Source organism: Oryctolagus cuniculus, chromosome 6 (assembly GCF_964237555.1).
Source record: "Oryctolagus cuniculus chromosome 6, mOryCun1.1, whole genome shotgun sequence".
Taxonomy (NCBI): domain Eukaryota; kingdom Metazoa; phylum Chordata; class Mammalia; order Lagomorpha; family Leporidae; genus Oryctolagus; species Oryctolagus cuniculus.
The window spans coordinates 124,322,078-124,347,666 of record NC_091437.1 but is presented as its reverse complement, the minus strand read 5'-3'; the positions used below and the strand labels follow the sequence as shown (position 1 = coordinate 124,347,666).

At 42.3% G+C, this 25,589-nt stretch overlaps 1 protein-coding gene and 1 pseudogene across 1 annotated transcript in view; one reads left to right on the top strand and one right to left on the bottom strand.

The window, feature by feature from the left end:
• The window catches only part of STK3 (serine/threonine kinase 3), a 322,864-nt gene that overhangs the window by 5,288 nt on the left and 291,987 nt on the right, over positions 1-25,589 (top strand). The gene's annotated exons all lie outside the window — the stretch shown is intronic.
• LOC100357819 (prohibitin 1 pseudogene) lies at positions 20,060-20,842 on the bottom strand (annotated as a pseudogene).

Sequence of the window (25,589 nt, the reverse complement as noted above, 5' to 3'; positions counted from 1 at the left end):
CTTCCATCTGCTGTTTCACTCCCCAGATGGCTTCAACAGCCAGGGCTGGGCCAGGCTGAGGCCAGAATCCAGGTGCTTCATCCAGATCAGGGGCGCAAGGAATTGTGCCATCTTTTGCTGCCTTCTCAGGCATATTAGCAGGGAGCTGGATTGTAAGTGGAGTAGTTGATACTGGAACTGGCATGCATATGGGATTCTGGGACTGCAGGCAGTGGCTTAACCCAGTATGCCACAGCTCTGGCCTCTGTTGCTGGCATTTAGTGGGTGAACTAGTAGATAGTGCTCTCTATCTGTCTCAACTCCCCTGCCCACCCATCTCAATTTCTCAAATAAATAAGTCTTTTTTTTTTTTAATTTATTTGAAAGGCATAGTTACAGAGAGGCAGAGGCAGAGGCAGAGGCAGAGGCAGAGAGAGAGAGAGAGAGAGAGAGAGAGAAAGAGAAAGAGAGGTCTTCTATCCGCTGTTTCACTCCCCAAATGGCTGCAACGTCTGGAGATGAGTTGATCCGAAGCCAGGGGCCCTGAGCTTCTTCTGGTTCTCCCACATGGGCGCAGAGGCCAAGGACCTGGGCCAACTTTTACTGATTTCCCAGACCATAGCAGAGAGCTGGATTGGAATTGAAATAGCCGGGACTTGAACTGGGGCCCATATGGGATGCCAGCACTTCAGGCTGGGGCTCTGACCCTCTGCACCATAGCTCTGGGCCCATAAATAAGTCTTAAAAACTTTAAAATTCATTGATAAAGTTTGGTTGGAAGAAAAGTTTGTATGGAGATGCTGGCGCTGTGGCTTAGTGGGTAAACCCATTGCCTGAAATACCAGTATTCCATGTGGGTGCTGGTTTGACTCCAGACTGCTCCACTCCTGATGCTGCTCCTTGATAAAGTCCTGGGAAAGCAGAAGATGGCCCAAGTGCTTGGACCCTGCTCCTGCCTGGGAGAACTGGAAGGAGCTCCTGGCTCCTGGCTTCGGACTGGCCCAGCTCCTGCCGATGCAGCCATTTGGGGAATGAACTAGTGGTAGATGGAGGATCTTTGTCTCTGTCTCTCTCTCTAACTCTGCCTTTCAAATAGTTCGGAGCAAAACACTGGGAGAATAGCAAGAGAGTAAACTATTGAAGCAGACTTACTCTCAAAACAGATGAGGAGAGTTCTTTGATGTAGGCTACAGTTAAATTCAGTGACCATGTTTGGTGTTTTTAATTGGGTAAAAGGGTAGTTGGGGGAAGTAAAGTTGAAGTCAGAATGCTAGTATGACAAACTGTGTTCACAAAAATGAAAAGTGAAGGTAAGGAAACAGTCATTTCATTAGGACAAATATTACCATGAGTTGATCAATTATCATAAGATCGATTTTTAGGGGCCAGCATTGTGGCGACCTCAGCTTCCCATATCAGAATGCTAGTTTGAGTCCTGGCTGCTTCATTTCCAATCCTGCTCCTTGCTAATGGAAGGTGGCCTGAGTGCCTGGTCCCCTGCCACACACACAGGAGGCCCAGATGGAGCTGCTTGCTCCTGCTTTAGCCTGGCCCAGCTCAGGCCATTGCAGCCATGTGGGCAGTGAACCAGCAGATGGAAGACCTCTCTCTGTTGCTCTTCCTTTGAAGGCACTTGGGGCATCTTCTGCTGCTTTTCCCAGGCACATTATCAGGGAGCTGGAGCAGAAGAGGAGCAGCCAGGACAGGAACCGGTGCCCATATGGGATGCTGGCGCTGCAGGCGGAGGATTGACCAAGTGAGCTATGGCGCCAGCCCCTCGAACAGATCTTTAACAGTGATACTGAGACTCAGTACAGTTATAAAACTGACATTTCATGAACTATACCATGTGTGATGTTTTCCAATGTTATTTCTGTCCTGTTTTATTTCATTAAAAAATGCTAGTTGTGAGCCACCAAGTTATTTTCATGACCATTAATGAGTTGTAACCTGTAGTTTGAAAAAATATTGTTGGGATATATATGTGTGTGTGTGTGTGTGTGTGTGTGTATGTGTGTTAGTGACAGTCAGGAAACTGATTTCATTTCCATCTGCATCTTGATACTTAAAACAGGTAAAGCATTGTCAAAGGAGGCCAGGATGGTGTTACTGTAACAACCCATATATACAATAAACATATTAAGATTCTAGGAAGGGAAGATGAAGAGGAGAAAGCAGAAATGCATATTTTAAAGCTACTATATTTTGAACATTTTATATGTGTCTCAATTAAGTATGAGAAAATACAAACCAATGTCTGATAGAGTTTACCAAGGAAAGTGTGTGCCACGAGGCACAGGCTCATTTGCCTTCTGGCGTGGACTGACCCAGTACACTGGAAACATCCAACTATAATTATGATGACCTCAGTTTCTGTCTCCCTGCCAACTCCACCCTCTCTAACCACCCAAGGTTTTTATGTTTTTCTTCTAAAGAGAAAATTTATGCTATCTCATAGAAATTTTAATTTTTCTTACAACAGTTTAAAATTTTTATTTGAAAGCCAGAGAGATAGAGAGTGTGCATCCATCTGCTGGTTCATTCCCCAAATACTTAGAACAGTTGCAGCTAAACCAGGCTGAAGCCAGGAACCTTGGGTTCATTTGTTTGCTCATTTACTCATACATTCAGAAATGGTTAATTGACTGCCTTCCAGTTTCCAGATGCTGAGTACATTGGTGAATGAAACAGGTAGGAGCTTTGCCATCATAGAACATACACTCTACTTGGAGCTTGAGTTATGGTATAGTAGTGTGTACTGATAGAGAAAAATGGTGCAACCTGCTTAACTGGAGCAGTTGGAGTAGGCTTCTCTTATAAGGCGATATTTAAGTTGAGACATGACATTGAAAAATTACCATGAGTAGCAGGGATAAGTACTCCTGGCAGAGGGAAAAGCTATGAGAAAGCTTGGAGGGGGAAAGAAGTTAGTGTATGGGAAGAATTGAAATGAGGCCATCTAGGCTGGGTGTTGAGTGGGAGAGAGTGGTTAGCTACAAGGTCAGAGAGATGGGCAGGGATTCAGTGATGGAGGCCATGAAAAGGAATTTGGAATTCATTCAGTGCAACTTAAAGGGTTTTAAGTCATTTATATATATATATATATATATATTTTTTTTTTTTTTTTTTTTGACAGAGAGAGAGAGAGAAAGGTCTTCTTTCCGTTGGTTCACCCCCAAGTGGCCGCTATGGCTGGTGTGCTGTGCCAATCTGAAGCCAGCAGCCAGGTGCTTCCTCCTGGTCTCCCATGCGGGTGCAGGGCCCAAGGACTTGGGCCATCCTCAACTGCACTCCCGGGCCACAGCAGAAAGCTGGACTGGAAGAGGAGCAGGACTGGTGCCCCAACCAGGACTAGAACCTGGGGTGCCGGCGCTGCAAGCAGAGGATTAGCCTATTGAGCTGCAGCGCCGGCCCATTTATACATTATTTTAAAGATTGATTTATTTATTTGAAAGGCAGAGCTACAGAGAGCAGAGGCAGAGAGAGAGAGAGAAAGAGATCTTCCAACCACTGGTTCACCCCCCAGATGGCTAAGATGTCCGGAGTTGGGCTGATCCAAAGCCAGGAGCCAGGAGCTTCTTTTGGGTCTCCTACATGGGTACAGGGGCCCAAGGACTTGGGCCATCTTCCACTGCTTTCCCAGGCCATAGCAGAGAACTGGATCAGAAGTGGAGCAGCTAGGACTTGAACTGGCGCCCATATGGGATGCTGGCATTGCAGGCAATGGCTTTACCCACTGTGCTACAGTGCTGGCCCCAAGTCATTTATACTTTTAAAAGATTATTATGATTGCTTTGGGTACAGCATATTGTAGAGGGTTAAGAATAAAAGCATAGAAACAAGTTTGGGGGCTGTTACAGTATTTCATCGTTAGAGAGATGGTGGAGTCAAGGAGTGGACAGATTTAAGTTCTGTTTTGGAGTTAGACATCAAGGGCTTACTGATAGACTAGATCTCAGGAATGAGGTAGAAAAATCAATTCTGCCCCCCCCCCCCCCCCCCCCCCCGGTTTGAGTTTGAGCAGTGTGGGAGATAAGGGAAGACTAAAAGAACAGAATTTGGTGTTTATAGTCTCTTTCTTGTAATTTCACATTCCCAGGAAAGTGAATCTAAGTGGGCCCTAATATGATACTGGGTGCTTCCCTAAAAGAAGTGGGTGGGGAAGAAATGATGGACACTGACTACTTTTTTAACCTCTTTTTTAAACTGGGTTACAAAATGATTTTGAAGTACTCAGGTGTGCTGGCAATTTTTTAAAATCTTTTATTGGAAAATGAAACAGTCAAAACAAGTATAAGCCTTAGTGAATTATTGTAGGGTAGACACCTTTGTAATCTCCAATCAGGTTATGAAATAGAACTTTGCCACACCCCTGGTCAGGCCCTTCTAAGTGTTCCATCCCAATCACAGTGGTCTTTCCCCATAAGAAACCATTATCCTGACTTTATAGTAATAACCTAACTGTGCATTGCTAGATACTCTGGGTGAGCCTTGCTGATTTTTAAAGAAAAAATTATTTATTTGAAAGGCAAAGGGACAGAAAGAGAGGGAGAGACAGAGGAAGAAACCTTCCGTTTGCTGGTTCATTTCCTAAATGCCACAATATGGGCCAGGCTGAAGCAGGAGCCTGGAACTCCATCTGGGTCTCCCGCATGGGTGGCAGGGGCCCAGGTACTAGGGTCATCTTCCTCTGCCTTCCCAGGCACATTAGCGGGGAGCTGGATCAGAAGCAGAGCAGCTAGGACTCTAAATGGTGCTCCCATAAGGAATACTGGCCATTGCCAAGCAGTGATTTAACCTTATGTGCCATGCCAGCCCCCAACCTTGCTGGTTAAAATGTAGTTTTTATAGAATTCTCCCATGAGAGAGAGGGAGAAAGAGATAGATTTCCCATCTGCTGGTCCATTCCCCAAATGCCCATAACAGCCAGGGCTGGACCAGGTTGAAGACAGGAGTCAGGAACTCAATCTGGGTCTCCCCGGTGGGCAGCAGGGACCCAACCACTTGAGCCACCACCTGCTACCACACAGGGTGTGCGTTAACAGGAAGCTGGAACTGGCAGCAGAGATAGGACTTGAACCCAGGCACTCCCGAATGTTGTGCTCATCCCAAGTGGCATATTAATTGCTATGCCAAACACACGCCCTATCAGTTTTAACCTTTAGATTGGTCTTCTGTTTTCTCTTTCCTGTTTAAGAACCGAGGCTGCTTTGGAACTGTGGCTTCCCATACTCTGGATTTTGTGATTACTTACTCAAGATGTGTTTCAATATGTTCCTTTGTTCTGTGTGTTTGCTACAAGTGGGCAGCTGGATACAGGGATGTATCAAACTCAAGTTCAGTCCCTTAGGCATTGTTGTAGGTGGGGTTTGGCAAGACTCTGGGAATCTCTTATTATCAAATTTTCTTTTTTTGTAATGTTAGCAGCTGTAAGTGTTTAGTGCTTCATTCTGTTCATTGGGTGTTGCAAAGAGGTGAAATTCTAAGTACATCATTTTATTTTCATTCATTAAGTGGAATGTTTTTATTAAGTCACTTCCCCTCATCTTGTTTGGTTAACCAGTGGTATCACTGATAAAGACAGGATAAATGCTTGATTCTTTCCTTTTATTTATAAGTTTTCAAGATAATGAATGCATTCCCTGTTTTCCTCTAAAGGGGACCAGTTCTTTTATTTATTTTTTTAATGCCTTTAGAGCTGAGGGATTTGAACATATTCATTGGATTTTAATCCATTATAATTCTGGTCCTGTCTTTGAAGCTTCCATCAGAAGACAAAATGATCCTAGTGGTCTTTGATAGCTTCCTTGCTCTCTGCTGTGATAAAATATTTGAGGCCCATCTTGTCCATTTCCTTCCCAGAGCTGGAATCAATAATTTCTCCAAAAAGCCTTAATTTCTTTTATTGAGAAATATGATTTCAGGACACTAACTTGGGCAATGATACCCTATTTGTTTTTCATACAATAGATAGGAAAACTGATTCTTCAAACTGATTGTTTCATACTCTGGAATATTCTGTCAAAAAGCGTGATGGCACTGGCATTCTTGGGCTCCTTTCTCTAGATTTTATCTCTGCCACACCTTAGTTTTCTCAGACTAAGTCAGAAATTTGGTGTGTATAGAGTGAAATTATGAGATTGAGACTATTTAGTATGAACTTTTATCCCACTCTGTAACTTTGCCCTTTGACCCAATATTGTCCTGACAGCCAGCCTCACTTTCTCACCTCTTAATGTTTCAGATAACCTAGTGTTGTGTTTTGTTTTTAAAAGATTTTATTTATTTCTTTGAGAAGTAGAGCTACAGATAGAGGGAGAGACATAGAGAAAGGTCTTCCATCTGCTGTTTCTCTAAATGGCCACAAGGGCCTGAGCCATGCTGATTCGAAACCTGGGACTGGGAGCATCTTTTGGGTTTCCCACTTGGGTGCAGGGACTCAAGCACTTTGGACCATCTTCTGCTGCTTTCCCAGACCAGCTGCTTTCCCAGCTGGACCAGCCGGGAATAGAACTGGCATTCATATGGGATTCCAGTGCCACAGGCGGAGGCTTAGCCTACTATGCCATAGCACTGGCCCCTTGGTGTTTTCTTAAATGAAAACAAAAATGCAAGATAAGTAATATCACTATTTGTAAGATCAGATTTCATGCCTTATTTTTTAGGTAGAATTTCAGTCTGCCTTGTTTTATACACTTGTATGTAAAAATGTATCCATTAAGAAACATAAAATGCCAAGAGAAATTTAAGGCTTTTAAAATTTGTTTATGAGAGAGAGAGAGACCAAGTGAGTGTGCATGCTAGCTAGCTGCTGGTTCACTCCCTAAATGTATGCAGTGGTCCAAGGATTTGGGCCATCTGCTACTGCTTTCCCAGGCCATAGCAGAGAGCTGGATCAGAAGTCCAAGTCCAGGAGGAGCCAGGACTTGAACCGGCATCCATATGGGATGTTGGCACTGCTCTACCTGCTACACCAAAATGGAAGAGAATTTAAACTAGGTCAGTGTTAAGAAGATGGACTTTTTTCCCTCTTTATTTTTAGCCCTTGATTCGTTTGTTTTGATTAATATTCTTAAGATCTCTTGTGATGTAAAGAAGCTTGCCAAAATAGTGATGCATCAATACTTTGAAAGATAGTTATCCTACATTGGAATATCTAGGTTTGAGTCCTGACTCCATCTTTCTGCTAATGTGCATCCTGGAGGAAGCATGAGATGGTTCAAGTTGTTCTTGCCTTCCATGTGGGAGACCTGGATTGAGTCCTGGCTTCTGGCTTGACTTAGCCAAGCCCTGCCTGTTGCTGGCCTTTGGGGAGTGAAACAGTGGATGGAACCTCTGCCTCTATGTCTCTTTCTTTCCAACAAATAAGTAAATGAAAATTTGAAAAGCTGAAACAGACATAGAGTCTTATCCTGATAGAACTGTATGTTGAGAAATCCAACATGTTACTGGAAATGATGTACTTTTGGCTAGGCCTGGTTAGGCCCTCTAAGTTTTTATCAGCCAGCTGGAACTAGCACCAAATGGCCTGCCCTTGTGACTGCTGGTAAGGACAAGAGGGCCCACTTGACCCTCACCTGAATGAATGAATGTGTTTCTTTCAGACTTTCTGTATTTCACTGGACTGTACTTACAGTGTTATTTATTTTGTGTATATATGTATGTGTGTTTATATATGTATTCCTTTATATACTTGTGTTTTGGGGATTTATATTATTTATATCCCTCTGATGTATTTCAAAGGGACAAACATGTCCAAATTTACATAAACTTCTTATTTAGGGCTTTTCTTTATTCCCTCTGGTGAGGTAGCCCTTACCCATAGTTTAAAATAGGTTATGTATGCAGATATGGATAAATATGAGTATTTACAAGGTCATTTGTTTGTTTTACTATATGAAATCCATGTACACACACATTTATTTGTTTACTTACTTAGAAAATGATCTGTAGGGGCTGATGCTGTGGTGTTGCAGATAAAGCCTGCCACCTGCAACAGTGGCATACCATACAAGTGTTGGTTTGTGTCCTGACTGCTCCACTTTCTGCTCTACTGACAGCTCCTACTAATGGCCTGGGAATGCAGTGGAAGATGGCTTTAGTACTTGGACCCCTGCATCCATGTGAGGGACCTGGAAGAAAACTCTTGGATTTCAACCAGCCTCCGTTCTGGCTTTGCAGCCATTTAGGGGAGTGACTCAGTAGATGCAAGCTCCCTGTGTCTCTCCTTCTCTCTCTCTGACTTTGCCTTTGAAATAAATAAAAATTTTTTAAAGGATCTTTAGCATCATTGTAGGGTGTATCAACGTGGTGGGTTTTCCAAATAAATGAAGTAAACCACTTTAAAAATTGTACTTTAAGACATTTAAAAAACACTTTTAAAAGAACCACTTTTGATAGAAATCATTTCAAAATAATGCAGCCTTCCGAGACTGTTTTTTTGCTTTCTTGATTACTTGTTGGTATTTTATAGGAATTTTAGTTAGACATAGCACTTTTAGTGAGTTTGAAACTTTGTTGCTCTTGTAGCTGAGATCCCACTGGTGGTGTCTTCTTTTGCTGTTACCTGTCATTTCTCATTGGTATGTCCTCCTTTCAACTGCTACTTATCTTAGAAATAGTGATCTCATCTGACAGTAGCTATCTCTCTCCTGGACTGAAGTGCACTTGTTTGTGCCAGTTTTTGTTTACCAGAATAATGTTTCTCTTGAGATTCATAGTTACATTATGTAAAGTCATTTTTTGACTAAGAACATGGTTAAACAGTGAGAGAGAAGAAGACTGCCAATCTTTCCAAAGATCCTAAAGTTTCTATGAAAATAATTCATTATTTTTTAAAAATCAAGATTTTACTTTAAAAAGCCTAGAAATTCCCAAGGCCAAAAAAAAAAAAAAAAAAAGTCTGTCATTTTGGAGTATTACTTAGGTTTTAAACTCGTTTATTTTCAAGGCTAATTGGAGTTTCAGAGGGTGTTTATACTTGCTCATATATTGGAACACCACATTTACAAAAGTTTGTTCTTATTTTCATAGGTGAGATATTTAAACTACCTATCTTTCTTATAGTTACTTTTTTTTCCTATCAGATATGGTTGGGATTTAAACCTTGTATTTTCATTTCTAAAAACAAAAATAGGTAAAAGTAATCCCAATTTAAAAAACCAAAAATTGTTTTCACAATGCGCCCAAATCGTGAGCTGTTTGTGTTTCTTCCTGGGTTGTTTACAAAGGGCGACAGTGAAGCACTGAGAAATGACTTCATGTGTACTGTTGCTGTGTAATCAGCACCAAGAAGCCAGCAGAGTAGCCGCCATCTGTGCAAACAACATCCACAGCCCCTCCCATCTCTACTTAGTCTCCAAAAATTAAGCAGAATTCAGAGTACAGAGCTCAGTGAGTAAAATAAAGGTTTTAATAGTCATTGTTTAAACCGTCCTTAAAGTTACAGTTTTTTTCCTTACAGATCTATTTATTGATGTGAAAGGCAAAGTTACAGAGAGAGAGAGAGAGAGATAAGGAGAGACACAGAGAGGGAGGTCTTCCCTCTGTGGGTTCACTCCTTAGATGGCTGCAGTGGCCAGGGCGGGCCCAGCAGGAGCTCCTTCCAGGTTCCCCCCATGGGTGACAGGGATCCACACACTTTGGTCATCCTCTGCTGCTTTTCCCTGGTCACCAACAGGGAGTTGATCAGAAATATAGCTGCTGGAGCACAAATGGGGACTCACATGGGATGCTGGCATTGTAGGCAGAGCTTTATTCCCTGTGCCACAATGCCAGCCCCCAAGTTCTAGTTTTACTCATGTGTTAATGTTTGGACAGTATTGCAGTTAATTCTAGTATTCTAGGGATTTGGGTGAGGAGTAGTGAGGTATATACGCTGATTTCTCATATTTTACTGAAAATGTGGGGTTTAGGCAAATAAACAAGGAAGAAAATATGTAAGTAAATTTAATTATTAAGTGGAGCTACTATCTTAGCTACAAATTATGGTGATTTTTTTTTGTATGGCAGGTCCATGAGTATACTTTGGTAAGTTTCATTGAAAGGTTTCCTCTTTTATGTTATTTCATTGTCCTCGAGAGTTCCTCTTTTTTTTTTTTTTAATCAATTAAAGATTCTATTGCCTTTTTAAATTCTCAGTCTAGGTGTGGTTGTTAAATATTGAAAAATCTTTGCAATCTGCTGGATGAAAATTTATAAGCCTTGTAGGTCTGCTTACTTCTTAAAATTATTATTTTTTAGAGATTATTTATTTGAGAGGCAGAGTTACAGAGAGAGAGAAAGTGAGAGAAAGAGAGAGAGAGAGAGAGAGAGAAAGAGAAAGGTCTTCCATCTGCTGGTTCATTCCCCAAATGGCTGCAATGGAGGGAGCTGGACCAATCTGAAGCCAGGAGCCAGGAGTTTCTTTTGAGTCTCCCACATGGTTGTAAGGGCACAAGCACCTGGGCCATCTTCCACTGCTTTCCCAGGCTATTAGCAGGGAGCTGGATCGGAGGTGGAGCAGCCAGGACTCAAACTGGGTGCTGCAGGCAGAGGCTTAACCTACAACGTCACAGTGCCAGCTCACTTCTTAAAATTATTAAAGTTTTTGAAAATTTTTTTTTATTTGAAAGGGGGAGAGCCAGAGAGCCAGAGTGAGAGTGAGGGTAAAAGAGAGAGAGAAAAAATAGAAATATGTTCCTGTCTGCTGGTTCACTCCCCAAATACCCACCATGGCCACGGACTGAAGAAAGGAGCTGGGAACTCAAACCTGGTTTCTCACATAGGTGGCAGGGACCCAGTTAATTAAGTCACCAGGATCTGCATTGGCAGGAAGCTGGAGTCAGGAGCCAGGGCTGGGGATCAAGTGCAGGTACTCCATTTGGATGTGGGCATCTTAGTTGCCAGGCTGCTGAATGTCTGTATCATTTAAAATTGTTTATTTTAGTAAGATATAGGTGTATTAGAGCATTTTCAGATCTGCTATTTTTCATATATTATCTGCCTTTGTTATTTTAGAAAAATTAGTATAGTGAACATAGTGTGTTTTAAGGGCTAGAGAGTATTTCTCAGTGTTTTTTAACTTCAGATAAATTTGTAAAAAGAATCATATCCATTTCCAGTGGATGGTAAGTGGAAAAAATTCTTGAGAAAATAAAAGTTAAAGTCTAAGTGTGAGGAAGAAGAGAAAAATCTCAGCTTCATTTCCTTTAAAGCTCTTTGCCAGGAAATTGTAACTTAAGTGTGCTTTTGGGCAAAGATCCCAACTCGAGAGGAAATGCTATGATAGAGTTGAAAAGTAAGATTTTCATTGAATTGAAACAGTTTTTCTCTGCCTGTTGCAGAGCATCTTTTTTCTTGGGTGATTTCAGCTCATTCTAGTGCCAATACCTAACGTCCCTCAGTGCATTACTGTTTTATAAAAGTAAATATGCAGTGAGAATGTCCAAGTACATCCATTTTACTGTAGTGTTATGTAAGCCAAATGATTGAGAGCCAGTTCTGCAGAGTTAGCTAGACCTTGGTTCTAATCTGCTGTCTGCATTAATGGCAGTGTACTGGTGGGCAAGTTCCTTAACTCACCAGACTCTTCGTGTGCTCCCTTTTCTCTTTGCGCTTGTGAAAATTAAGTGAAATGCTGATTGTAAAGCATTTGTCTCTGAAGACAATTTCCCAAGTGTTTCATAAATAAATGTTTCTGGCATTGTCAACATTTTTGAAGGAATACATAGTATATAAAAGGATAACTTTCATTTGGATACATATGCTCTAAATATTGTTTTAAAGTTTCATTACCTTAGAACAAAACATTTACTAAATATAAGCAAACTGTTAGCCTTTAAAAAGCAAAAGAGAGTGGCAGCACATGGCATAGAAGATTAAGCCTCCACCTGTAATGCCAGCATCTCATAGCGGTGTTGGTTTGGGTCCTGGCTGCTCCACTTCTAATCCAGCTCTCTGCTAATGTGCCTGGGAAGGCAGCAGAGGATGATAGCCCAGTGTTTGGGCCCCTGCTCCCATGTGGTAGACTCAGAAGAAACTTCTGGCTCCTGCCTTCTGCCTAACCCAGGCCTGGCTGTTGTGGCCAGTTGGGGAGTGAACTAGTGGTTGGAAGATCTCTCTCTCTGTCTCTCTGCCTTTGAAATAAATAAATAAATCTTTAAAAAAAAAAAAGGAGCACAAAAATGGTCCTTGAATTTTATTAGTTTGAGGTAAAATGTACTTTGGTTGAAGTAGAGAAGATAATTTGATTTTATAGATTTCAAGATCAAATTTATGATTTTTTAATTTAGAAAATCCTCATTTTTTAAGCCTAAGACTCTTTGACACTGCTTAATAATGTTTGGTGGAGGGACTGAGGTTGATAATTTTACATGTGTTTTAAAGATGACTTTTCTAACAATATTCAAGATGAAACTGCTGGAGTTGAAGATTAGGACTTTTAAATGAGATATCACATGTAAGGTGAAACAATACACACAGCAATGGCAGTTAGGACATACCAGTCGGCTACTGTTAGTAGTGTTGCAGCTACCACTAGTGTGGTCACTGAAGTCTGTGCTTTAGTGATAGGGCAGTCTGCCCAAGAGAAAACAACATGGGCAATCAGTGCTGAAAGCAGGTAGAAGGTGTGATACAATGGAGACTTTCTGTTCCTGCAGAATTGGAAACTTTCTCTGGCGGAGTTTCACTCTGTCCAGAGCCTCTTTTCCATGATTAGTTTCCTGGAGATCTAGAGGCAGATCCTAATTGTGACTGACTAGGGATCTGGATCTGACTGTAGAGAATGCTTTCCTTTGCATCACTTTAAACAGCCTTTAGCCACAGCGAGCACCCTGATAAAACATGAACAAAGAACTTAGCTAGATATTTCTTCAAAGAAGATACATAGCAAATACGAACATAAAAGTATGCTCAACAGCACTAATCCAGAAATGTATCCAGAAATGGATACAATGTCATGCTCTTTAGGCTGATTATTAAATAAAAAACAGCTTGGAAAATAACAAGTGCTGATGAGAATATGGAGCAGTTGGAACCCATGGGCATTGTTTGTGGGAATATAAAATAGTGCAGCCACTTTGAAAAACAGTATGGTGATTCCCCAAAAAATTTAACATAGAATTGCTGTAAGATTCAGTAATTTCATTTCTGGCATAAACCCAAGAGAATTGAAAGCAAGGACTTCATGTGTATCAGTCAAAAAGTAGAAGCAGCTGAAATATCAATCAATAGATGAATAAGCAAAATGTGACATATACACAGAAAAACAACAGAATATTATTCAGCCTTAAAAAGGAATGGAATTTTGATACATATTAAACATGGATGAACATTGAAAACATATAGTGAATAAGCTGGACACAAAAGAACAGATGTTACATGATTCCACCACAATAATGAAATTCATAGATACAGAAAGCAGAATGGTGATTACCAGGGACTGAGGGAAGGTGGGGTGGAGGTGGGGGGGGGGTGGGAAGATAATAGGTACAAAGTTTTGGTTTGAAATAATGAAATAAAAAGCTTTTGACATTGAACATTTCTGACCTCAAATGTGTGGGTGTTTTTCTCCTACACCAACCAATTGGTCAACTCTTTGGACACCAACTGGGTTCCCTGAAATTTAGCTCAGTTCTGACTCTTAACTACCTGGAGTTAGTGTTGAACTCTACAAGTTAATACCACCATCTTAGCCACCAGTTGCATGCCCTGGGCCTCTGAGATTTGTGACTGACTTGGCTAAAAATCACGTTCAGTTACTTGCTACAGTGGCTCAGAAAAGTCAGAGAAACACTTTATTATTACTAGTTTGTTATAAAGGATACAGACAGCCAGCTGGATGGACAGGATCTTGCGTGCAAGAGCTTCTGTACCTGAGAGTTGGGGTATACACCCTGTCAAGATATAAATATGTTCTGAACCCCATCATTTAGGATTTCTCTGGAGGCTTCATTATGCCAACATGATTGATGAAATCAAGGTTGTAGGTGATTATGCCAGTCCCCAGTCCTTCTCCCCTCCCTGGACATTGGGGGTCATTAGAGCCGAAAGTTCCAGTGCTCTACTCATATGCCTGGTTCCTTTGGAAACGAGCCCCATTCTGAAGCTGTGCAGGGGCCACTAAGAGTCACTTTGTTAGCATGGGGCTAACTATGAATTATCAAAGACATCCTGTCACCCCTGTCACTCAGGTAATTCTAAGGGTTTAGGAGTTCTGTGCAAGGAACTGGAATAAAGCCCAAATGTATATTTTTTATATTGCAATATCACAGTTGATAAAAAAGTTCTACAGATGGATGATGGTGATGGTTGCACAAAAGTGGGAATATACTGAATATCACAGCACTGTACACTTGACAATACATAGTAAACTTTTGTTGTATATATTTTGCCACAATGAAAAAAAAATTTTTTTTTTTTAATCATAAGCAGCTCAGTGTATTTTCTTTTGAGCAGACATCCTTAGCAGAAATGACAGCCTGTCTACAACCTTGTAAACTGCTGTTACAGGCTGGAAACCAAGAAAAGAAATGAAGAGGACTAAATATAGTCTGCTTTTTTTTTTTTTTTTTTTAATGCTAAGGTCTTTTATGACTGGATTGGACTGTTTCTTTTGAAAGGCAGAGTTACAGAGAGGCAGAGGCAGAGGCAGAGAGAGAGAGGTCTTCCATCTGCTAGTTCACTCCCCAGATGGCCGAAACTGCTGGAGCTGTGCCAATCCGAAGCCGGGAACAGGAGCTTCTTCCAGGTCTCCCACGTGGGTGCAGGGGCCTAAGAATTTGGCCATGATCATAGAGCTGAATGGGAAGTAGAGCAGCTGGGACTTGAACCAGCACCCATGTGGGATGCCGCCATTGCAGGTGGAGGCTTTACCCACTATGCCACATCGCCGGCCTCTGCTTATGTTTTGATGTGAGCAAGTGTTTTTCAGAAAGAGCTCTAATTCTTGGTGTGTTGCAGAGCTCCAGTTCTCTAAATTTGCACTTTCTCTTCTAGCCTCACGTTTTCTTATAATTTCATACCGATGCTTTGAGAGAAGACTGAGAAACGGTGGCTGGTGGAAAGAAGAGCTGCCTTATGTACTTTCATCTTCATTTCTTTTGGTTCCTCTTCCTGTTGTAGTTTCTTCTCTTCCCCTCCTAACTTTCACCTGTGCTTTGAGCATGTCTCTTGTCATGTCTTTTATGCCTTTACATCACATTTAATCATATTTTTGTTCCCCAATCCCAGAATCTCCAAAAATTTTATTTCTAAGGGCAGATTCTGTTCCAGCTGTTCAACATGCTGGTACCTTGCAATGAAACCAGGTTAAGCAGGTTGCAGGTTAATCAGTCACTGCCTTGGCAAGACCAGACACCTTTTCTCCTTTTCTGTGTCCTTAGACTCCTCACATTTCTGTTTGTTGAAGCTTTGTTTTTCAAGGACTTTTTGCTTCTCCTACTGCCTCTGTTTCTCTAGTTGCTTTAAGTGTTTTTCTTCAGTTCAAAATTGACAGTGACCTTCCATTTTCCGTTTTGTGCCATTTTCTCTTCCTCTTTTTTTACATAGTATTTCCTATGTAAGTTGATGAATTTATCTACCTTTTTAAAAATATTTGTTGGAGAGGCAGAAAGACACACACACATGCGCATCCCCACTACCCACCCCCCACGACAGGGCAGTGGCTTCCATCTGCTATTTTATTCTCCAAATGCCCATATCATGTGTGGCAGGGTCGCGGCCAGTGCTGAAACCAGGAGCTGGGTCTCCCAGGGGTGGCAGGAACCCAATTACTTGAGCCATCACTGTTGTCTCCCAGGGTCTGCATTAGCAGGAAGCTGAAGTTAGGAATGGAATCCAAGTACTCTGATGTGCAATGTGAGCATCTTAATCACTAGGTAGGGCAAATGCCTGCCTCTATCTATTTAAAATTTTTTTAAAAAGATTTATTTATTTATTTGAAAGTTAGTTATAGAGGGAAGGGGAGAGACAGAGGAAGATCTTCTATCCTTTGGTTCACTCCCCAGATGGCAGCTATGGCCACGGCTGTGCCAGGCTGAAGCCAGGAGCCAGGAGCTTCATCCAGGTCTCCCATGTGGGTGCAGGGGCCCAAGCACTTGGACAGTCTTTTGCTGCTTTTCCCAGGCACATTAACAGGGAACCGGTTTAGAAGTGGAGCACCTAGGACATGAGCCGGCACTTGTATAGAATGTGTTGTAGGCTGTGGCTTAACCCACTATGACATAATACTGCCCAACATCTTCTCTTCCCTCCCCTCCCCTTCCTTTCCCCTCCCTTCCCCTCCCCTCCCTTCCCTTCCCCTCGCCTCCCCCCCTCCCCTCCCCTCTCCTCTTCTTTTCCTCTTCTTCTCCTCTTCTCTTCTTTTCTCTCACCTCGCCTCCTCTCCTCTTCTCCTGTCTCTTTTGATTGATTGATTTGGAAGGCAAAAATACAGAGAAGGAGAGAGATTTTCCATCTGTTGGTTCACTCCCTGAATGGCTGCAATGGCTGGGACTGGGCCAGGCCAAAGCCAGGAGCTAGGAGCCAGGAGCTTGATCCAGGTCTCTCATGTGGATGCGGGGGCCTGAGGACTTGGGCTATCTTCCACTGCTTTCCCAGGCACATGAGCAGAGAGCTGGATCAGAAATGGAGCAGCTGGGACTCAAATCTGCGCCCATATAGAATGTTGTCACTACAGGCAGAGTCTTAAACCACTATGCCACAGCGCAGCCCCTATTTTTAAGGCTTTTGAGATTTTGGAATTTTTGTACTCAGTCTCATGTAGTATTTCCAAGCTCCTAAATAGCACTTGAGTACTTCACTGTCATTTATAAGGCAATATATTCAAAACTGAATCCTTACCTCTCATTGACCTTTACTAATTAGTATTGTTACATTTTCCAGATTGTATTTGGTGTGAGATATTTTTCCCCATTGCTTGATTTCCTGTGTTAGTTACTCTGTTACTTTGGTCTGTTAAGTTGGCAAGAAGGAGAGATACACAGATAATCTTCAGTAAGAGAATATTATTGTGGGAATACCTGCGAAATGTGCAGGTGTTCCTTCTCCCGGAGCTCCACGGTCTCTAATAGTGTTTAACAGGCTCCATTAGCAAGGGGACTGGCAGCTTAGAGTCACTTGGACTAAGTCACCATGACCTTTGTTGTCTCTGATCACTTAACATTTGTATTTTCTGAAATCCAAGGTTGGGTGTTTTTGCAACTTGAAATTTGGGATATCCTTGTTGGCCATTTTAGCCCTTAATGGATGTTTTCAGCCTCTGCCTCAACTTCTGGGCATATTCGAGTCCATTTCATTGCTGGGGTTGTAGACCTGATTTAATTTGCATCAGTGTGTGGTGAGCCATAACAGTTTATACTGGAAGATAGTTTTTTTCCCCCTTAAGGGCACTGCACAACAGACAGGGATTTTGAGGTTACATTGGGTTTCCAGTAGTTAGTAAATTTGTTTCTTATTTGCTTAGTCATTGGACATAAGTTTCTTAAACTAGTGTGTGTGCTTCTATGTTAGATTCTTAGTGGAAATATGAGGCTGGATAAGACCTGGTACACATCTTTGTGGGGTTTGCATTCTGGCTCTAGTGATAATGTCAGACAATGCATGAATACAGAGAAGAATAATGACTCAGTGTCCAGTGAGATGAGACCATAGTAGACAGTGAGATTAGTGGTGTGTCTGTATGTTTTGTGTGTATGTGTGGGTGAGGATGGTGGTAGAGGAGAGGTTATTAATGAAAACTTGCCAGAAAAGTTTTTTTTTAAAGATTTATTTATTTATTTATTTGAAAGGCAGAGTTACAGAGAGGTAGAGAGAGAGAGGTCTTCCATCCTCTGGTTTACTCCCCAGATGCCCGCAATGGCCAGAGCTGGGCTGATCTGAAACCAGGAGCCAGGAGCTTCTTCCGGGTCTCCCACACAGGTGCAGGGGCCCAAGGACTTGAGCCATCTTCTATTGCTTTCCCAGGCCATAGCAGAGAGCTGGATCAGAAGTGGAGCAGTTGGAACTTGAACTGGCACCCATATGGGATGCTGGCACTGCAGATGGCAGCTTTACCTGCTACGCTACAGCGCTAGCCTCCTGTATTATTTATATTCTTATACATATGCCTGACCCTTTATTTTATATAGTAATCACATGCATCATATTCTTTAAAAAATATTTATTTGAAAGGTAGAGGGAGAGAGATCAAGATCTCTTCCATCTGCTGGTTCACTTCCCAAATGGTCGAAACAGTGAGGTCTGGACCAGGCTAAAACCAGGAACCCAAAACTTCATCCTGGTATTCCACATGAATAGCAGGGGCCCAAGTACTTGGGCCGTTTTCTGCTGACTACCCGGGTGCACTAGCAGGAAGCTGGATAAGAAGTAGAGCAGCTAAGACTCTAACCTGCATCCTGAAATAGGATGCTGGCATTGCAAGTGGAGGCTTAACCTATTGTGGCACAATGCTGGCCCCTCATATATCATATTCTTAACTATTTCAATATGCATTTCTAAATGCATATTATGTAATTATGTAATATATATTTTATCTATTAGTGTTTTAAATTGAACTTATTCTTCCAATTTTACTATATGTGCTGCTGAAGTGAGCCATTTAACTTGTTCTTTTTTTTTTTAAGATTTATTTATTTATTTGAAAGAGTTACACAGAGAGATGAGAGGCAGAGAGAGAGAGAGAGAGAGGGAGAGAGGTCTTTCATCTACTGGTTCACTCCCCAACTGGCTGCAATGGCCGGAGCTGTGATTCGAAGCCAGTAACCAGGAGCTTATTCTGGGTCTCCCACATGGGTACAGGGGCCCAAGGACTTGGGCCATCTTCTGCTGCTTTCCCAGGCTGTAGCAGAGAGCTGGATTGGAAGTGGAGCAGCCTGGTCTCAAAGCGGCGCCCATATGTGATGCTGATGCTTCAGGCCAGGGCGTTAACCCGCTGCACCACAACACCAGCCCCTACCTATTCTTGAAATTATAAATATTGTCAAGAATTTGGCAAAAACCGATACTTGTCTGTATAGAAGGGCTCCCTCCCCCAGAAGAGTTTGAAAACTTAGTATTGAGATTCAGGAAAAAATACTGACAGGAATCTACATGGGACAATATATAAGTAAAGTGAGATAAAAAAACTTTTGGATGGGACTAAGGTTGAGGTAACATTTAAAAGTTAAAGTATTCGAGAATTTGGATGTCACTGAAAAACATTAAAGGAGAATTCTAGTGTTTGAAAGTGACATGGAAGTCTCTTAACCTTTGAATCATTGTATTGCCAGTGTCAGTATAACAGGAGTTCATATTCTTCCTACTTTATGAGATAGCCCGATGATAGGTATCTTAGTTCATTTGTGCTGATAAAAAACAGAAATTGGGGTGGGCATTGGGGTGCATCAGGTTAGAGGCCACTGCTTGGGATGCCTGCATCACATAACAGAGTACCTGGTTTGAGTCCTGGCTAGCCCACACTTCCCATCAGCTTCCTGCTAATGTTTCTGGGGGGCAACAGATTGTCACCCAAATCCTTGGTTCCTGCCACCCCTGTGCAAGATCTGGATGGAATTCCTGGCTCCTTGATTTGTTCTAGGCTAGTCTTGGCTACTGTGGGCATTTGAGGAGCAAAGCAGCGGGTGGAAGATCTCTCTCTCTCTCTTCCCCTCCCTCCTTCTTTCTGTGTCATTCTGCCTTTGAAATAAATAAGTAAATATGAAAACAACAACAGTGACAACAAAAGAAAAGCAAAAAAACTCTGGATTTATTTTCCTACAGTTATGGAACCTGGGAAGTGGGAGATAAAGATGTTTAATTGGTGAGGTCTACTCTTGTTTCTTACATAGCTGTGTTATCACATGGTGCCGGGTAGATGGACGCATGAGCCAGATGCCAAATCAAGGGCCTTAATTGTGTTTATGAAGGGAGGAGGCTTCATCTCTTAGTATGTATCACATTGGCCATTTCATTTAAACATCTGAATTTTTAAGGGGACATGTTCAAAGCATAGCAATAGGAAAACCAGTCTGTATTAGCCACTTTTATTTACATTAAAATTTTTAAACTTTATTTTATTTTTTGATGGAGTTATTAGAAATCTGATTCTACTTTTGTTTCCTCCACTTTACGCCTATCATAAAGTTTCACAGTGAATTCTGGGGTTGGGCGGGAGGAAGGCATGAGTGTTCAGATTCTGGGGTGGGGCTGTGTGCTTGGCCCGAGGAGGGGTAGGCAGGGCGGGCCTCACTGGGGCAGCTGCAGAGGCACTGACTGCTGGGCCGGCAGGTAGGTGATGTTCCGGGAGCGTAAGAGCTGCTATGCCGTGTCCCCCGCTGCCTCCAGTTTGCACAGCTTCATCAGGCCGTCGGGTGCTGTAGCCAGGGAGTTGGCGCTTAGCTCCATCTGCTCGGCGGCTTCGGAGTCGCCTCCCACAGAGATGATGGCCGCCTTCTGCTGCTGCTCGGCCTTCTCCACCACAAATCTGGCCTTCCCTGCTTCCCGCCGAGCCACCTGTTTGGCTTCCAGGGCTTCTGTGAACTCCTTCCCCAAGATCGGATCGTCAAGGACGCGTCATCCAGGATGAGGCCAATGTGAGGTCATCGCTCACCTGCCTGGAGGCCAGCTCTCTCTGGGACTTGAGGATCTCCGTGGTGACGGACGGCAGCACGCGCTCGTCATACTCTTCTCCGATGCTGGTGAAGATGTGTGGAAGCTGGCTGGCCACAGCCTGAAGAGGATGTGCAGCGTGATGTTGACATACCGTAAATCTTCGCTGCCTGTGATGACTAGCTTGTACCGTGGTGTGAGCCGCAGTCACAGATAACTGGTTTCTGCACCTTCGGGTGAGGAAGTGGGTCCCCTCACCCACCACCATGTCCTGTAAGCCATGGATCCACGTTATATAAGGCAGAATTCACCATGCCTCTGATGGCAGCTAAGGCCAGGATGAACTTGACAGCCATGTTTTCCTTCTGCTGGACCCGCTCACACCTGCATCCACATGAATTCCCCAAACTTGCCTACTGCTTTAAAATTTATTAGAGAGACAGAGAAAGAGAGAGAGAGAGACAGAGATACTGAGACCTAATATCCACTGGTTTATTCCCCAGATGCCCACAACAGCCAGAACTGGGTGGGCCAGGCGGAAGCCAGGAGCTCAGAACTCAATTCCGATTTCCTTTATGGGTGGCAGAGGCTTAGCTACGTGAGCCATTACTTGCTGTATCCCAGTGTATTTGTTAGCAGGGTGCTGGAATTGGAAGTGGTTCAAACCCAGGTACTGTGAGAGTGTCTGTGGGCATAGCAAGCATCTTGCTAACACTTGTACCAAACATCCGCCCAACTTGTTTATTTTATAAAGACAGGTCTAGGGTATGTGTGCTTAAGCATGCATACTAAATCCTATCTCAAGTTCCATGAGAGAGGTTCCTTGTGGGTGAGTTGCTCACAAAATTCTCTAGCATCTTGAAGAGTGCATACTATAAAAATACTCAGTAATTCCAATAATAAAAAAATTAATTTCAAAGCTAAAAAAAATTCTGTGAGGAATAACTTATTTTGGACCTCTGATTAAAAACATTGTATTATGATAAGATTCTGAGGTGTTAAAATCCACAATATGTTAAGGACAAAGGAAACTGTGTTCATTATAATATATTTGCCAAGTCAGGAAAATAGAAAAACAGATTGTGTATGTATTTTAGACTGATTTTTAATTATGAGAATTTTGCAAAAAACTGTAAGGGTTTTGAGAACAAATAGTATAAAATTATTTGAAGTTAAATAATAGCTAAAAAACATCAGTTTTCATTTAAAACACCAGAAAGAAAAAGAGGAAATAAAGACAAAACAGTATAAAATATAGTTACCAAAATAAATCATGTGTTTTCACTTGACCAGTATCCCAAAGACACTCTTTTTGCCTAAGCTAAATTAGTAGTATTTCAGTTGTTCCACATGTTGAGAAAATGAGATATGAGGGCCAATAGAAAATTCATGGTGTATTTATTGGAGTCATTTGGGAGGCCCATGACTTGTTTATTTAAAGTGAGCAAGATCATGAGCGTGCTTTGAAGCAGACTTTGATAATTGCTGAAGAATTCTGTGGAGCTTAGATTACTTTTGGTGAGCATTAAAGTGATTTGTTATTATAATGCTGCTCCATTGCTACAGCATGAGCATGGCTCATCTTGCACTGTCTGTGCTTGCTTGGCTAGGAAGTGCATGAAGTGTCTGATTTCTGAGGCACAGTTGTTATTTTTTGAAAATTTAAAAGATGACCTGTCTCTGGTAGGACTGTGTTTTCTAGCTTAAAGTATGTTTATACTTCCTTCTTTTCCCCTGCTCATTAGCCTCTTCCTATTTTTATTTTTTTTCACTGCCTGATCTAATTCTTCTACCTTTCTTTTGCCAATATGTTTAACTCTTTTATCACATTGTTCTGCTCTGGCATTTGCTTAGCAAAATGCTAGTCCTGGAAAAATTCTACTCTCTGCTTCTCCTTCCCTACCTTTAGACTTCTGAGCAGCGGTGGAGAAAATACACTAGATTGCCATTCTAACTTTGTGGTCTCTAACATCACCAAGGCCTGTAGTGTTACCTAGTAGTGATCTTTTCCACTTCATGAGGCTTTGTTTGTTTGTTTCCTTTTTTAATAACTTCTCTCCTGGGGCCTGCATTGTGGCACAGCAGGTTAAGCTGCTGCCTGCAGTGAAGGCATCCCATAAGAGCACTGATTAGAGTCCTTGCTACTCCACTTCCCATTTAGCTTCCTGTTAACCTGCCTGGGAAAGCTTCAGAAGATGGCCCAAGTGTTTGGGCCTCTGCCACCCACATGGAAGACCTGGATAAATTTCCTGGCTCCTGGCTTTGTCCTGGCCCACCCCACCGTTGTGGCCACTTGGGGAGTGAGCCAGTGGATAGAAAATCTTTTTCTCTCTCTCTCCCTCCTCCTCTCTCTATAACTCTGCCTTTCAAATAAGTAAATAAATCTTAAAGAAAAATTCTCTCTTCTGGCTATTCTGAATACACTCATATTTCTTCAGGTGTTGAATTCTAACTTCCTCATTAACCACAGATAAATTATCTTCCTATTTCATACAGTAAGCAGAAACCAGTATATGAGAACTCCCTCAACCTCTGCCACCAGCCTACAGTCTTTCCTGTAACTCAACCCATTGTTTTTCTCCTATTATAACACATGTGCCTCTAGCCCCTCTGAAGTTAAGCAGTCCTATCCTGTCATGTGCTTTGGATCCATTGCTTCCAGAACCTTTTCAGGGACATGCTTTCTTTATTATCTCTTCTGTATTTTCAACTTTTCCTTATTTTACTAATCCGTCTCAACTATCATTTACACTTGCTCAAGAATTTCTCCTGTTTTCTTTCTTTTATCTTCTTCAACTCATGTCCTTAGTAAGTATCCTTTCTAGTGTAGGGTGAGGGCCGGCGAAATGGCGTAGCAGGTAAAGCCACTACCTGCAGTGCCAGCATCCCGGCTGTTCCACTTTCGATCCAGCTCCCTGCTAATGCGCCTAAGAAAGCAGTGGAAGATGGCCCAAGTCCTTGGGCCCCTACACCCATGTGGGAGACCTGGAAGAAGCTCCTGGCTCCTAGCTTCAGATTGGCCCAGCCCTGGCCGTTGTGGCCAGTTAGGGAGTGAACCAGTATTTGGAAGATCTCTCTCTCTCTCTGCCTCTGCCTCTGCCTCTCTGTAACTCTGCCTTTCAAATAAATAAATAAATCTTTAAAAAAAAGTTGATGTTTGTCATTAGTTATAGTTTGGAAATTAATAATTAAAAATTGTAGAGTGATCTGTAATTGTTTTCTGTACTTTTACTATCTGGCTTCTGCTTCCACCATTGTGCTAAGATACTCTCGCTAACAGCACTAATAATCCCTTATCACTAAATTTAGATATCTTTTAAATGAAATTAATTGTATTGAGGTCTAATTGATATAAAATAAATGCATTCTTTTTTTAAAAAATATTTATTTATTTGTAAGACAGAGTTAGACACACACACACACACACACAGCTCTTCTGTCAGCTGGTTCACTCCCCAAATGGCTGCAACAGCCAGAGGTGAGCTGGTCTGATGCTAGGAGCCAGGAACAACTTCTGGATCTCTCCCATGTGGGTGCAGAGGCTCAAGTACTTGGGCCATCTTCTGCTTTTACAGGCACATTAGCAGGAAGTTGTATCAGAAGTGGAACAGCCAGGCCTTGAACCACCACCCATATGGGATGCTGGCTCTGCAGGCTATAGCTTTATCTGATGTACCACAGCACCAACCCCCACAACTTTTTTTTTTTTTAAGATTTATTTTATTTATTTGAAAGAGTTACAGAGAGAGGTAGAGACAGAGAGAGAGGTCTTCCATCCGCTGGTACACTCCCCAGATGGCTGCAATGGCTGGAGCTGTGCTGATCTGAAGCCAGGAGCCAGGAGCTTCTTCTGGGTCTCCCACACTTGTGCAGCTGAATTGGAAGAGAAGCAGCCAGGACTAGAACCGGTGCCCACATGGGATGCCTGTGCTTCAGATCAGTGCTTTAACCCACTGCCCCACAGCACTGGTCCCAGATTGCAACTTCTAAATCCAGAACTTTATCACCTCCCAGGGAAACCCATTAAGTATCTTTCTTTGTTTTCCCTGCTGTCAGTGTGTGACAACCGCTCATCTGTTCCTTGTCTGTTTAGATTTGCCTGTTCTGGATATTTCATGTGAATGAAATCATATAATATGTAGCTCTTTGTATTTTGCTTCTTTCACTTAGCGTGATGTTTCTGAGGTTCATCCTAGTAGAAGTGTGTTATCAATACTTCATTATTTTTAATGGCTCGATAATAGTCCACTGTGCAGTATGACACATTTTGTTTGTCCGTTTGTTGTTGATGGATATTTGGGTTATTTCTACCTTGAGCTGTTGTGCACTGAGTGCTGTGAACATTTATTTACAAATATTTGTTTGGGCAGGTGCCGCGGCTCAATAGGCTAATCCTCCGCCTTGCAGCGCCGGCACACTGGGTTCTAGTCCCAGTCAGGGCGCCGGATTCTGTCCCGGTTGTCCCTCTTCCAGGCCAGCTCTCTGCTGTGGTCCGGCAGTGCAGTGGAGGATGGCCCAAGTCCTTGGGCCCTGCACCTGGCTCCTGGCTTCGGATCAGTGCGGTGTGCCGGCTGCAGCGCGCTGGCCGCGGCGGCCATTGGAGGGTGAACCAACGGCAAAGGAAGACCTTTCTCTCTGTCTCTCTCTCTCACTGTCCACTCTGCCTGTCAAACAAACAAACAAGCAAATATTTGTTTGAATTCTTATTTTTAAATTCTTTTGGGTATATACCCAGCTGTGGAATTGTTGGGTCATATGCTGAGTTTAGATTTAACGTATTGATGAATTGCCAGATTTTGTGTTTTGTAAATACTTTTCCCCAGTTTATGCCTTCATTTTCTTAACATCCTTTTTTAAAAATAAACTTCCAATTTTAGATTTGCAGAAAAATTGGGAATAGGGAAATTTTGCATATTCCTTTTGCTCAGTTTCATCTATTAATATCTTAGGTACAGTTTTTCACAACTGATGAATTAATATTGACATGTTAGTATTACTAAAATCCAATTCCTTGTTTTTTACCCATCCTGTTTCTAGTACAG